Below are 15,725 nucleotides of genomic sequence, written 5' to 3' on the forward strand. Positions count from 1 at the left end.
GCTCACCTGTTCGAAGGAAGAGCCACAAGCCGTTTGTGGAAATATAGGCGAAAGCATGCCTTGGGTTTGTGCGCTTCACATTTGAATAGCTGTGCGTTTCTGTGTTGTTGATTCCTATGTGTATCCGAGAACAGTGTGTTGACATGTTTGTGAATTTCATGGCATTGATGTATGATATCTGTAATGTGTTATTACAGCTTGTGAATTTTGTGCAATATGTGTGATGTGAACATTTGCCCCATACAGTTGTGAGCGCATGCATGTGCGCGCGATGTTCGTGGTTGTTGTGAATATTGTGGGACAATATTCTTTAAGGGAGGGGCAGTGTCACGAAATCGGCGCACAATTTCATTAAGCCGACACGGCGCGAGGCCCGCGCGGCGTCGCGTGGAAAGCATGTATAGAAAAAACCCCTTCCCCGCGCGGGAGAGTGCGTAGCTTTGTACGCGTTGCCGTCACCCTCTTTCCCCTTGCCCGGGGAGGACGGTGGTTCATCGGCCTGGAATGTGCCAGGCCTTTCGAGAAGGTTCTATGGGACCTGGCCAATGACGACGCGCGGCTCGACGGGAGGAGAAGAGGGAGCTATAACCAACGAAGATATGTGTGTGTGCGCGCTAGCTTTGGCGCGTGTTAACAAACAGACGCGGCGCACCCTATTTAAAGCAACCGCGCCGCTTGTTGAGTCAGTCAGTCAGCCAGTCAGTGAGTTCGTCAGCGTCTTGCGACGTGTTCGCCTGTGATTCGGCTGGACTCCCGGGGATCACCCGCTGCTGGCAAGCCCACGGACTTTCAAGGGAGCGGCGCTCGTCTCGTATGGCGGCCACATCGTGACTCTTGAGGCGTCGGACTGCAACAGTGCCCGGTGAACAATTTGGTGTTTGTTTATGTACTCTCTCGTGTTTCATCTGTTGTAAAGCCTCTACGTTATTGGATACCTGTGTAATTGCATGCTTAGCGTTTGTATTCTGTGAACCTCTCGTCTATGTATTTCAAGTGATCTTGTGTATTCCTTTGTATCGTCTCTTGCTGTGCATAAATTGTGTTTTGTTTGTTACTTCTGACTCCGATCCTTACTCTGGTTTGAACCGGCGACCGCTGGGCACCAAACGACCACCCCCTTCTGTCACTACAAGGTAGTTGAATTCCGGCTGAGCTTGCCACGCAGGTCGAGGGCATCTCCTTCGCGACCGGAACAACTACCCCCACTCACTCTAAGGGTGTCTGGGAGTGTGCGCACCGTTAAGGGCGCATCGTTAATAATACCCCCTTAATTATTAACGGGTGACAGTCATGTCCTCCATTAATTGCACAGTACGATGAATTTGTCGTATTTCCGCAACGAGTTGTTCATGGGCTCTACGGCGAAGAGCCGCTTTTAAGGCTTGCAGGGCTGCTTTTGAATCTGTGAAAATAGACCACCGCTGGGGGCTCTGCTGACTGATATGCCTAATTGCGACACGAAGAGCGGGTTGCTCTGCAGCTGTTGAAGAAGTCTGGTGAATTGTTCTAACTTTTATTTCTGTATTAATTGAGGGTATGACAATGGAGCCTGAAGAACTCACGGCATTCACTGAACCGTCGGTGTAGACGTGCAAACGATTTGCATGGTACTCATGGAAGTATTCAAGAGTGATTTGTTTAAGTTCTGTCGTTGATAGCTAGACCTTCTTCCTGATGCCGGGTATTGAAAGAAGCATGTGTGGTTTATGCAGGCTCCATAGAAGAGAGGACGGTCTAGATGCGGGTGTAAACTGGGACGGCAATATAGCGCGATGCGCATCAACGGTCTTTGTAAACGATGTACGCGGTCTGGTAATATGAACACTGGTCAAATAATGACAGGGAACCCGAGAGATGTGTCGGAAATGTGCCCTCCGGGAGTCAACTGTTAGGTAGGTAGATATGGGATGCTCCTGTGCAATTAAAATGATAGCAGCCGTAGAGGCGCATTTCGGCAATCCCAGGCAGGTTCGCAGAGCTTGAGCTTGAACGCTCTGTAGAATTCCTAAGTTGGTTTTCTTGATATTTCCAAGTGCAGGTAAGCTGTACCGAAGAAATCCCATAAATAATGCACGGTATAGTTGGAGCATCGACCGCACGGACGCTCCCCATGACTTTCCCCCAATAAAGGCAAGTACGTAAGTAACTGCTGTCAGCCTCTTGTTCATGAATGAAACATGGGGAGTCCACGAAAGATTTCGGTCGATGATAACTCCCAGAAAGCGATGGCTGATTTCGTAGGGTATTGTTTTTCCATCAATGCGTACGGTGTAAGGTGCCATGTTCTTGCGTGTAAATGCAACTTGCGAACACGTTTCAGTTGATATTTGTAGACCAGGCAGATGGAGGTAGGCCGCAACTATACTTGCCGCCTTTTGAAGCCTCGCTCTAGCCTGTGGGCGCGCAACTCCTGATGCCCAGATACAGATGTCGTCTGCATATATTGAAAGTTGCGCCGATTGTGGTATTAAGTCGACAAGCCCGACAATTGAGTAAGATTGAAATGCTTTGGGCTTAGTACTCCGCCCTGTGGGACTCCACGGGAAGTGAAATGAGAAGAAGTTGGGCCATCCTCAGTCTGCATAAAGTGAGATCTGTTGGATAAATAACTGCGTATCCAGCAAAAAACACGACCGCCAAGCTCGGCAGCTTCCAGGGCGTCCAAAATGGTCTGGTGAGTGACGTTGTCATATGCGCTCTTTATATCCAGGTACAACACCACGGGTAAGCGCTTCAAAATTTTTTGCCGTTGTACAGATGATACCAGGTCCACCACGTTGTCAATCGAAGAGCGTCCACGTCGAAACCCTGACATAATATCCGGATATATGTGGTAGCGCTCCAGGTACCATTCAATACGTATAAGCAGCATTCTTTCAAGTACTTTACCAACGCAACTAGCCAGTGCAATTTGACGCTGTGATAACAAGTCCAGAGGCGATTTGCCAGGTTTCAGGAGCGGAACTAAACGACTGCACTTGCACTCGTCTGGAACTGTATCCTCACTCCATGATATGTTGTAATATTCCAAAAGAGCGTGCCTGGCTTCTTGTCCAGAATTTTCAAGCGCAGTGTATGTTACACCGTCGGGACCCGGCGATGATGACCGTCTGCAAGAAGCCAGCGCAGCGTCAAGTTCCTCCACGGAGAAGGGAAGGTCCATTCGTGAATCCCGTGAAATTGGAACATCGTTGAAATGTAGCGTTGCCGTTGGAGTCGATTGGCCTGCTACCTTAGGGCAGAAATTTTCTGCTACCTCGACCTCCCTAAACAGCTCTACGAATGGGTAGAGCTGTTTAGGGGATGTTCGGAAACCACGAACATTCCAGATGCGTGATAAAGGCTTGCGGGGATCAAGCGTTTCAAGAATGACCGCCAACGTTTTGCCTGGAGGGCTTGAATTCGGCGCTGAATTTTCTTTTGCTGGTGCCTCGCATCTCTGATGTCGTGGCGCGACTTCGTGCGTCGGTATCTACGCTTTGCCCTCCGTCGCAATGCTCGCAGGCGCTGTAATTCCGTATCAAACTCTGTGTAGGTAGGCACTGGGGTGAAGAAAGACGTCGCGTTTATCATGGCCTCCTTAATTTTCTCTTCAATACTTGCAGAGAGGCCTGCTGTGCAAGCATCTTCCATAAGTGCTTGAAATGCCGACCAATCGATGTGGCGCATTCGTGGGATAGACGTGGATGTGGAAAGGCCATTAATAATCACATATGTAGGAATGTGGTCACTTCCGTGTGTTTCTATATCTGCAAACCATTGGACGTCGTTGGTAAGGCATCGAGACACGAAAGCTAAATCAAGACAGCTGCTGTACGTTGCCCCTCGAATAAAGGTCGGTGTACCGTCATTAAGACATTGCAGGTCATGATCAGAGGCGAAGGACACAAGCTTTCTTCCCTTGAGGTTCATTCGAACACTTCTCCACATCACGTGGTGAGCGTTAAAGTCTCCTATGATGATCCAAGGGCCAGGTGTAATCGCCATCAAGTCGCTCAATCGCGTGGCGTCAAAACGACTGGATGGCGACATATACGCACCCACAAGTGTAAACGTGAGATTGCGCTTCTTCACTGCTAGGCAAACCTACTGGTTGTCGTTGCTGGGAGTAACCGGATGGATTACATATGTGAGTTCTCGCCGAATATAAATGATGACCTTGCTGTTTCCCTGGTGCGTTGGAGATGCAAATGCCTCGTAGCCTGACAGTCGTAATATCTTTGGTACATTCGGCTTACAAATAACAAGGATGGGGATGCGATTTGCATGAACATATTGTCGAATATCTGAAATTCGGGACTGAAGCCCACGGGCATTCCATTGAAAAATAGAGGCGTCCTTGAGTGTTTTTCCAAATGTTAATGCTGGGGAATCCATTGTGTCTGCTACTGTACAGCCACTAGAACTGGTGTTAGCGCGTCCAGAACCTGTAGCGCAATCTGTGCTGCTGGCGTGTTCAGACTAGATAGCACAGCGCGGATTGAATTCATCATGGACGTGAGAATGGCAATTACCTGTAAGTCTTGGCCATGTCCCACATCATGACTTTTCTCTAGTTCGGCAGTAGGTGCAGGACATTCGGTTCGCGGCAAGTTTCCTGGCACAGCGGACGTGGAAGGTTTTGTTAGCGGTGGCCAGGTAACGTCTGAGGCACCACCTCCAGATTCACCACCCACCGAGGTCCCTTGATTTAAAACTGCAGGCATAGGAGTAGGACAAGATGTAGGAGTACTCGAGGCCTTGCTATCAAAATTAACTGCTTTCTTCGATGATCTTCGGCGACGCGAACGAGGCCGTCGCACCCTATAGCAGCGGCCTCTCTGTGTGTAGATTCATCACGCACCATTTGCTTCAGCACTGCCCGTTCTGTCTTTAAGCGGGGGCAGTCCTTTGAGGAGGAGTCATGAGGGCCATGGCAGTTGGCGCACTTCAGAACAATCGCGCGGCAAATGTCGCCGCTATGCGACTCGGAGCATCTAAGACACATGATGGAATTTTTGCAGACCACACTTAAGTGACCCATCTTCATACACTTTCTGCATAGAAGTGGCTTGGGCACGAAAGGACGGACCAGGTGTCGGAAATGTCCAAACTTCAGATGCGATGGTATGCAGTCTCCCTTGAAAGTGAGCTTGATGCATTTCGATCACCCGAGGCGCTGCACTTGCAGTATGGAGATGCTATTTTGATGTTGGTTTGATTAAGTCTGATATATCGGTGTCAGCGATGGCCTCGTCAACATTGTAGATGACGCCGGCCATAGTGCCACTGTCCTGAAGAATATGGGAGCGCACACTGATGTCGCCGGGTTTGTTGGTGGCGATCAATCTCTCCAATGCGCTACGCTCCATGACATCAGTGGCAATTATGTTTTTGTAAGGATTCACTCTTACGTCTTTCATCTTTCCAGGGACGAGGCTTTCAAGGAACACAGACGTGGCTTGCCTGTTGAGTTGATTCAGATTTTCTGTTGGCGTCTCTGGCACAAACAAGACAGTGTGTGTCGGAGGGCCTCGCGTAGTGATGACCGTGGACGTGCTTGATGAGGACGAATCTTGTCGTCGGTGTAGTCTTCGCTTTGCTTTCTTGCTAAGTACCGGGACGAACCCATCGTCGTCAGCCGAAGAGTCATCATTAGCAGGCGAGTACAGCACGGTGGCCTGGCTGCTTGCGTCACTCGAGTTGTATAGGCGCTTCCTCTGGGCGACCGCTTTTTTGGAATTTGTGACATAACCGGGAGGTGCCGCTCCCTTTTTCTCACGGCGATGCAAGTGGACACTCATGGGCCTCCTGTGGAACCCGGTGCGTCAGAAAATGGGATAGCCAACCGGATACTCTGTACGTAGACGCTGCAGGGCCTGTTAACGGTTACATGGCCATTACCGTGACAAACTCAGCGGGCACTTTCCTCAACTATGCCTCTCTTCGCATCACTGAACCGAGTATTGCGGAAGAAGCACCCATTGCTCTGGTCGCCGCCATTAATGCACAAGCTACCATCACCTCAGATTCCCGCACGGCCTGCCGTAACTATCTTCGGATCCGCCAGCCTTCGGATCCTCCTCACTATCCCTCCGAAAATGATCAGTGTCACCTGGATTCCGGGACACCAGTCGATGCCCGGCAATGAAGCTACCCATCGACACGTTCGCACGCTCCTTCCCCGGGCTTCCCCTTTCCCGGATCACCCGTATGCCTCCCCGATCCTTACATACACAGAACTGCTTGAACACTACAGTCTGTCTCGCCGTATATTACCACCCCCTTATCTCCCCTTGTCTACCCAGGAGGCAACAACTTACCGCCGGCGCTACAAACTAACACCTTTGTTACATCATTTCCCCTAAACTTTTGATACCCATCCCTTTATTCCCCTGACGGCCCCATTGCAGTGAGCGGGAAACGCTCTACCACATGGTTTTCGCGTGCCAAGTTACCCCTTCTCTTTGTCCTCTCCCATGCATATAAGATTGGGAGGCCGTCCTGCAGTAGCCCTATTCTGAGCGCCAGTAATGGCTGGTTCTCCGCGCTGTTACTGCAGCCTCGGCCAACAGGACCCTGGACTGAGGGTGGCCCCGCTGACTGAATAAAATAAATATTTTTCCTCCTCCGACCATGGAGGTGGTGTTTTGCTAAGAGCGATACGCAAAGCGTTAGTGTGCTAAGTGATGGAAACCTGAACTGCACCCTAACAGAAGGGAGGAAAATGTGCGTGAAAGTGAAAAGAGAGAAAAAGGTGCCTAAGTGGAATGCCCTTGGCCATTCTGGGCTACCTTTGGCGTTGCTCCAACAATAGCGCTGTGAATAAGCACTGGTTGTATTGATATTGGAAACTTCATCATGCAGGACTTCAAAATGTCTATAACACCGTTCTTGAAATTTTATTTGTATTCATAATTCGCAAGAAGTGGTTGGTGTCTTCATTGTTTGCTTCTAATATACGCCAAATTATCAACTTGGCATAGTAGCTTCACAAAGTGCCACACTTTTTCATGGTCTTGAATTAATTCTGCCCCCCCCCCCCCCCCCCCCCCACCACATCTGTGAGACCTTTTAGATTATTTCGTGAAGCGTTCAGACCACCGGCTTACATCGGTGGCCGGTAGTGCTTATTCTCTGCAGTTCGCAAGAGCATTGTTAAGGCGCCATTCGGCTCTCGGGCGCCTCAACATGGCCAACCTCATGAAGTGTCCCTTGTCTTTGATGCACTCACCTGGTTACCCAAATAAATATTTTCTGCTAACTCCAAAAAGATATAAAAGCTTGTCTTCTGAAATTGCGTTGTTAGTTCCAGTACTCTGCTTTTATGCTGTTTTTACATGTTTTTGTTTTCTCTCCTTTTGTGTGTATTTTTGCGTTTTGTCTTCTCGAATACATTTCTGTTTTCGCTCTCTTTCTTTTTTCTGCCATCCTTTTTTTTTGCAACTTGTATGGTCGGCATATGACTTATATGCTGTCTACTGTCTTGCACTGTCACTCAAGCCTCCTGGGTTTTGACAGGCCTGCATTGGAAAGAGGAAATAAAACTTTTTTATTATTATTATAGTTGTCCCTAAGGAGGCTTTTCCAGAGGCCGTCGTGGATGCAAAGGCCGGTGCTATTTTGGGATCGATGAAGTCTGCTGATATTCCAAGTTACCGTGAAAAGTTTAGGCCCTACAGCTAACATCGGCGTCGCCCCCCTCTCCCCTGCCCCCTTCGGAACAGAACGCATAGCCATTCTACCCGTAAGCCTTCAGGGATTGTGCCGTTATTACTAGACCATGCCAAGCTCTTGGCAACGCTTTTGCGCCTTATGAGAACGTCTTGCACATCAGCCGAAGCCTCATGACATCGCGTCCTACTGTCACCGATAGGGCGCGATATGTAATGATTGAAACGAAGCACGAGTCACCTGTCATCAGCGTATAGACAAGTGTCAGCCCGTGACGTCAGTGGCGATGCAACGGCGCTGGCGACAGCAGTGACGTTCGCGCTGTAGGCAAAAGCCCGCACCCTCTGCATTGGATGCGCGGCGCTTGCTGCGTTTTCGAGCATAATTTCCGATATTCCTGTAAGCTGTGGTGCGGTACGAGGCACAAAAAAAAAATGTCACTTGTTTTAACATGTTTCTTGCGGTCGGATAAAGATGAGAGCAAAGGGCAGCGTCATCAAGCTCGACAGGTAGACCCTTCGGCGACGGATTGCCTTCGCGGCTAACGTGCGTTGTACTTCTGCACTGAAATTTGATCAATTCGTTTGAAACTTTAATTTTTCTGGTTGCTTTTCGACCGAACGACGAATAACGCAGCAACTCATGCATGTTTTGCTGTATATAATATCAAGTCATAAGAAGTTTTGACGCGATATTCCATGCCCCTATGATCTTAATCGAAGGTGGCAAAGCTGCGCTGTCTGCTCCCATTAATCTGCAGTATTGCCCTTGTATATGTTTGTATATAAAAGGACATAAAAGCTGCTGTGGAGGTAGTGGCAGTTATATATACCTTGAGTGGTCACTCCGGCGCGATATTGCCGAAACGGCCTGGACTGTGAAGTAGCTTTTCTCTGTTTTCACTTTCGCGAGTTTCAACGAGCGACACTTCATCACCGGTCCTAGAAAGCGAGTTAACATTGTTAGGATCCCGACAAAGTTGCGCAAGGTTATTTCTCCGATTATTAAATTTTCTTTTGAAAGGAACCTGACGAACGAATTAAATATCCACGTATAGCTTAGCTAGCTCTGATCGAGCAGGAAATTTAAGTATGGTATATATGGCGTATAGAGTTTAGTGTCCCAAAGTTGAGTCGGCTATGAGGGAGGGGGGGGGGGGGGGGGCAAAATAAGCAGAATAAGATGACGCGCATCTGAATAAAAATGTTCCAAGTATAGTAAAAAAAGGTAACCAGATCTCTTAAATTTTGCTTCAAGCGATCGTGGATAACGTTGCATTTGCGCTCATGCACCTCTCCTGCAGAGCAAAGCGAAAACGCTAGCCTTCATATATATATATATATATATATATATATATATATATATATATATATATATATATATATATACATCCTGATGTTCTTCGGTGGCGCCTGGGAGAAAAGGCGCAGTATCTGTCACATTTTAATATAAGTGTACACCTGACACGCGGCGTAAGGGAAGGGGGAAGGTGGGAGTGAAAGAAAAGGTACCGTATAGTGGAGGGGCACGGAGTAATTCTGATCACCTGGGGTCTTTAACGCGCACAATCGCAAGCACACGGATGCATTTCGCCTCTATCGGAACGCAGCCGCTGCCAGTCGGGTTCAAAAATACAAATTCGTTTATAGGAAAGGCGCAATAAATGCTACGGTTCTTGGCTGACACCTGAACCGCGCCGTAAGGGAAGGCAGGAGGGTAGGATTGAAAGAAACAGGAGAGAAAGAGGTACCGTAGCCGTGTACTGCGGAGTAATGTCGACCACCTGGAAATCTTTAACGTGCGTTCGCATCGTACAGCACACGTGCGCCTTATCGCTTCGCGACTATCGAAACGCACCTGCCGCGGTCAGGTTCTAATCCGAAAATTTCCTTTAGGTTCGCCTTCGTATTGGCTGCGAGTTTAATATTTTCTTCCCCCGCGACTGTGAGGCTTCGCCCCCAGAACGCAAGGTCGAAAAAAATGTTTTTGAAAAGAGTAACTAATGACGCAGTTACAGCCACCGCAATCATCCGATTCTGTCGTGTTTCTCTCCTCCCCTTCCCTCGCAAAGGTTTTTCACTCTCCTTCTCGGTCATCTAGCCTCCGCAAGCCGAATTCCCCTTCCTCCTCCGCGTTTGTTGGGACGTGGCACTTTGCGTACGCGAAAACGAAACGCGCGAGGGAGCGCGTGCGTCGCTGCATTCATTGCATTCAGTCCGGCCGTGGCGAGGGAAAAGCGCGCAGCAGCAAGCGGTGGACACAATTAGTGGTGTACGCCCATCCTTCACCCGTCAGTCAGCGTGACAGACCAATCGACGTCGTTTTCTAGTCCGACGTCAGCTTTGTGGCTCGACGAGCCAGCGTAGAGAATGGGGAAGCTGGTTTCCCGAAGAGGAGGCTGAGAGAGCTTTGATTTCTATTTTGCCGCTTTGCGGCGCGCGTATCGCTGTAGCTTTTTGCACAATCTCCGGTACCTGATCGAAGCATTGGGCTCCTTTGCTTAAAAGGTCATTCCCTGGACAGTGGCCCTTTAAGGTTGTCCCCCGTTATTATTTAGGGGAATTATTAACGATGCGCTCTTAAAGGTGCGCACATTCTCAGACACCCTTAGAGTGAGTGGGAGTAGCTGTTCCGGTCGCAAAGGAGATGCCCTCGACTTGCGTGACAAGCTCAGCCAGAATTCAACTACCTTGTAGTGACAGAAGGGGGTGGCCGTTTGGGGCCCATCTGTCGCCGGTTCAAGTCAGAGTAAGGATCGGAGCCAGAAGTAACAAACAAAACAAACTTTATACACAGCAAGAGACGATACAGAGGAATACACAAACAGTAAAATTGCACAGACGAGAGGTTCACGGAAAAACAAACGCTAAGCATGCAACTACAGAGGTATTCAATAAAATAGAGGCTTTAGAAACAGTTCAAACACGAGAGAGTCACAAAAACAAGCACCAAAATGTTCACTGGGCACTCTTGCAGTCCGACGCCTCGAGAGTCCCGATGTGGCCGCCATACACGACGAGCGCCGCTCCCTCGCAGGTCCGTGGGCTTGCCAGCAGCAGGTGATCCCCGGGAGTCCAGCCAAAGCACTGGCGAACACGCCGCAACCACTGACTGATTGACTGACTGACTGCCTACACAAGCGGCGCGGTCTCTTTAAATACGGCGCGCCGCGTCTGTCTGTTAACACGCGACAAAGCTAGCGCGCACACACACTTAGCTTCGCTGGTTAGAGCGCTCCCGTTTCCTCCCGTCGAGCCGCGCGTCGTCATTGGCCACGACGCGTAGAACATTCTGGAACGCTCTGGCGTGTTCCAGACTGATGATTCACCGTCATCCCCGGGTAATGGGAAACAGGGTGACGGCGACGCGCACAAAGCTACGCGCTCTCTCGCACGGGGAAGGAGCCTTTTCTCGAACTTTGTGGAACCGTGCGGCGACGCGCGGGCCTCGCGCCGCGCCGGCTTAGTAAAAAGGTGCGCCGATTACACATCACTACGTGATGTTCACAAACGTAGCAACACACTGTTGTCAGATACGCATAGGAATCAACAACACACAGCATTTCAAATGCGAAGCGCACAAACCTAAATTTCCGAGCGTAATTCCAATTTGCGATCAGCGCGTTAAACGCTTCTGTCCGCCAGGGATTCTACCTTCGCTCTAGGTTCTCGCATTTGAGGTGTTTTCATGTTCCCAGATCGGGCTACTGCAAATTCCTTAAGGCATGTCTGATAGTCACCTTTCAAGTCACACAACCAATGTGTGCCAATAAGTGCCCCTACAACTAGTAGCGCCGACGGATACACGGGAACCTGTGCCAACGCGCACAGACCAACAAAAAGAATCACTGTAGTAGTGCTGTTTCCTAGGCACTGGTATTCCTTCCGCTGAGAGTGAAATATTCCAAGTAATGTCCCCATAAGCAGGAAAAACACTTGGGCTACCTGTATCAACGACGGCCTAGGCATTCCTGACTTCATTTCCTGTGTCGCCTCTTTCTTTTTGGTTTCCTCCTGAGGTTCTTCCTTTTGTTCATTCTTTTCTCGGGGCTCTTCCTCCGGCTTCACATGGCCTTGCTTGCCTCGCCTTCCTTTTTTATTTTTAGATTCACTGCAGCGCACAGGCGCGCAACTTCGATGAGGATCCTCGGAAAATGTTGCGCCCTTGATATTGCCCAACACTAAATCGTAGATAGGGCGTTCCATGCACAGGGCTGTCAGTTTCCCGGAATAATATTGCGTCTGCACCACAAATTTTGCCTCAGGTAGCAACTGAATTGAGCCGTGAATTAGCCTCACCAGTCAGGTAATTCTCATGAACCAAACTGCGTCTAACGATTACGGCACCTGTATCTCGTAGCACAGAAAGTGATTTCCTTCCTATCTTCCTCATCGAAACCGGCATATCGCAGCTTCAGGTTGCACGTGTACTACCACCACCCGGATTTTCTTGTTCTTCTCTTGATTGACAACCTTCTCTGCTTCCTCCTCCTCGTGCACCACGCGGACTTTCTTGCCGTTCTTCAGCTCAACAAAGCATCTTCTTCATCTAGGCGGCATTCCGACTCTGACAGAGCCCTCGCGCATGCCGCCTGCGGAGCTGCCCTGTCAGCGTCGGGACACGACATTGCTTTGTGGCCCTTCTGTCCGCACTTCCAACACGAGGATGGATTGTTGGTTGCGAGTTTGCGGCAGTTAGGTGCGATGTGGCCTAGTTGTCCGCAAAGATAGCACCTCGGGGGTGACTTTACGCTAGGTTGTGTCTGCCGGAATTCGGGCTTTCGAGGGGTTTCAAAATTTGCATTCTTGCTCAAATTTTCGCCTTCCTGGGCTTCCAGATATTGGTCTGCGAGATCCATCATTTTGTCCAATGTAGGCGCTTTTCTTTCTTTTAAATAAAGCGACAGACCAAGGTGGCAGCTGCCCAGGAATTGTTCCTTAATTATGAGTTCACGAAGTGCGCCATGCTCTTGTTTAATTTTTGAGAGTTCAGTCCAGCGGTCAAAATAATGACTCAATCGCGCAACATACTGTGTTGCCGTTTCACCGTCCATAGGTTTTCCAGTCCTGAACTTCTCACGAAACCCATCCGTCGTAAATCTAAACCTTTTAAGTAATGCAGCTTTCACCTTGTTATAGCTGTCTGCATCCTCGGGAGGAAGTCTTCCAAATACGCTTAATGCTTCGCCGCTAAGGCAAGTGCTCAAGATGGTAGCACATTCACCGTCTGTCCAATTTGCATTAATGGCGATCCTTTCGAAGCGCAAGAGAAACGCTTCGAGATCGTCTCTTCTCTCGTCGTACTTCGGGATCAATTTACTTGCGTCTATCCGCAAGCTGCTATGTCCTTCACTGGGGCTATGCACTTCAGCAAAACCGTTGTTCCCTGAGTTTTGGAGCTGAAGTTTTATATTAATTCCTTTTCCCGCTGAAATTCCTCTTCTCGCTCCTTTCGAGCCCTCTCTCGTTCTTTCTCTTCTCTCTCTCTTTCCTCTTTTTCTCTCTGGCTAACCCATTTGCGCAGTTCGGCAGCGCACAACCCCAGCTGGGTGCCAGCTTCAATCAACTCTTTCAGACTCACATCTGAAGCGCGAACCGTTTGGGTGTAGCCTAAAGTCTGCTTAGCGAACCTCCCCTAAACGCTTCCGCGCGGCACAACCTCTCGCTACCGCTCTGCTGCTACACTGTTTACGACCTCTTCGTAAACTCATCCAACTCGTTCACCGTCCTCTGGACTTGAGTGCACCAAACGTCCTGTCGCGGACGCCAGAATAATTGTCAACCGTTAATATTTAGGGGGATTATTAACAGAAGAATAAGATTGGGATGGAGCGCATTTGGCAAGCACTCACAGACAGAGGTGGGCATTTGACCTCAAAAAGTGCAACCTCACCTCAACCTCAATAAAAATTTCCTGACCTCACTCAACCTCAACCTCACGCTTTGAGGTTGTTTGACCAGGTGACCTCACCTCAATTTTTCTGATGCCACCACCGACCTCACTCAACCTCACCTCAAACTCAAACTGTGAGTTTGAGGTCGGTCGCTAGACCTCAAAAAAAGAGAAAAAAAGCAAAGGTTTTTCACATGAGAGCACTAACTATAAAACGTCACGGCCCAAGTCCTGTGCGGTGACACGCCAGAATGACGACATAAATTTTAAACAACATTGAATATGATGAGGCTTACTTGCAAAGTAAAAAAATTGAAATGAACATTTGCCAGCGGGGCTACTGATTCATAGCAGGCTGACCTAATAACGGCAGTATAATTGGTCAGTTTCAACTCCTCAAATTTTATTTTTATTTGTTTTGATATGGTGACTTTCGACCTAATTCCCGCTGTAATGCTTGTGTGTCGTTGGCGCTGCTGGATGCGAGCCCCCGTAGGTCTGCAGTGAAACGTCGCAGATATCTGTGACCGTCAAATAGTGTTTCCTCATGACAAGCAAGTCATAATTTCTTGGTGAAGACATTTTCCTGCGATTTGAAATCGAATCGGATGACAAAATCACAAGCAATCTAATGTTTCTTCAGTGTTACGTCTCTGTTACAAAAACAAAAAGTATATCGACCACTTACGTATATATGGAAGTTGTAGTACCATAACATTCTTTTATCAAATTGGCTTCTGACGTGGGACTTATCACAAGGGGCGGACAGAACAAAATGTTGCCATATGCAGAGACGCTTAGTTACGAAAAGGTAAAGCGTGCTTGACTTTTGACATTGCGCTACTTTCGATAGTCCTGACGAGTGGGTTGTGCTGTATAGAACAAACGCCGTGACAAATTATTGGAGAGATTCTCTCCCTTCTACTTATAATTAACGGTGAATTTGCAGCCCCAAAACATTCCTTTTATCATTGATGTAAGTTAAAGAAATAATACGTTGGATTAGGGATAATTCGCACATTACCTTGAGATGCCGAGAGAAGCTCAAAAGCTGGTTTCCTTGTCCACAGAGTTTCTTGTCGCAGTGAATGCATTCCAAGTTTACAGTGCCTTTCGTTTCTTTTGCGTGGCTATTGTAACGGAAATGGCCTTCGGTGCCTTTGTCAATTCGACAACTGCGCGCACACATTATCGTCGGTATATTTAGATTTTTTCACTATATCTGCCATAACCACACCTGCCATAACCGCAACCATGTCATGCACCCTCGACGCCGAACGCAACAATGCGATAGACCTCGAAGAAGAAGGGCAGACCTCAGCTGGAAAGGGCGGAAACTTCCGTCATAAATTATAGCAAGTCGCCGACCACGGCATGGCTGCGTGTCTTCGCTTAAAAAAGACGGCCACGGTGAATGGCGAAGAACACAGCATGTTGTTTAGATGCTGCCTTTTTTTTTGCCAATTTCGGGCGGCTCACCGACGCCGTTTGGGGGCGACTTCCAAGCAGACGTTCCAGGAACGATTGGTGTCGATGAGAACGTGGGGCTGAGACATCAGCTTCCATTCGCGATGAGAGAGCCACGCCCACTGGGAGAATGAAGCGCGAACTCCTAACCCATGCTACGGGAGTTGTTTCGTTTTTCTTCGACTGCACAATATTCGTCAAGAGAGGAAGACTAGCGGGTGGTGAGCAGGGTCAACGTTAAGTATCTATAAACGTTGAGCAGGGTGGCAACGCGTCTACACGGAGGAAGAGCAGAGTTTGAACACTGATTAGCTTGTCCCTCCCGTGAAACGATGAGATGCCTGCATGGTCACAAGCGACAGAGGTCCGCGCAGCCGCCGCGGTGTTCCGAGAAGCGAGAAGGGCCTGTCTATATTTCTTTAGACCAACAGGAATACGCCAGTCGGAGGTATAGCGCACAACCAAAAGCTAAAGAAGCAAAATAAAAAAAGAATGTGGCGAGAGAAAGAATCTGAGAATTGTCTCTTCTGATTTTTTTTTTCTTTTTTTTCTTAGGCGGAGGGGGGGGGAGGGTGGCGATTGGCCGTACCGCAGAAAAGCGGCCGGTTGTGAGTAAACGCGGGTGCACAAACGCGAGAGGGGGCACTGGTAAGTGACCACACAAAACGAAAATAAGAAGTGAGGAAAAATAGGGGTGGTGCAAGTGTACTGAA

Source organism: Amblyomma maculatum, chromosome 7 (assembly GCF_055883805.1).
Source record: "Amblyomma maculatum isolate TAMU_Amacu chromosome 7, ASM5588380v1, whole genome shotgun sequence".
In the NCBI taxonomy this organism is placed as follows: domain Eukaryota; kingdom Metazoa; phylum Arthropoda; class Arachnida; order Ixodida; family Ixodidae; genus Amblyomma; species Amblyomma maculatum.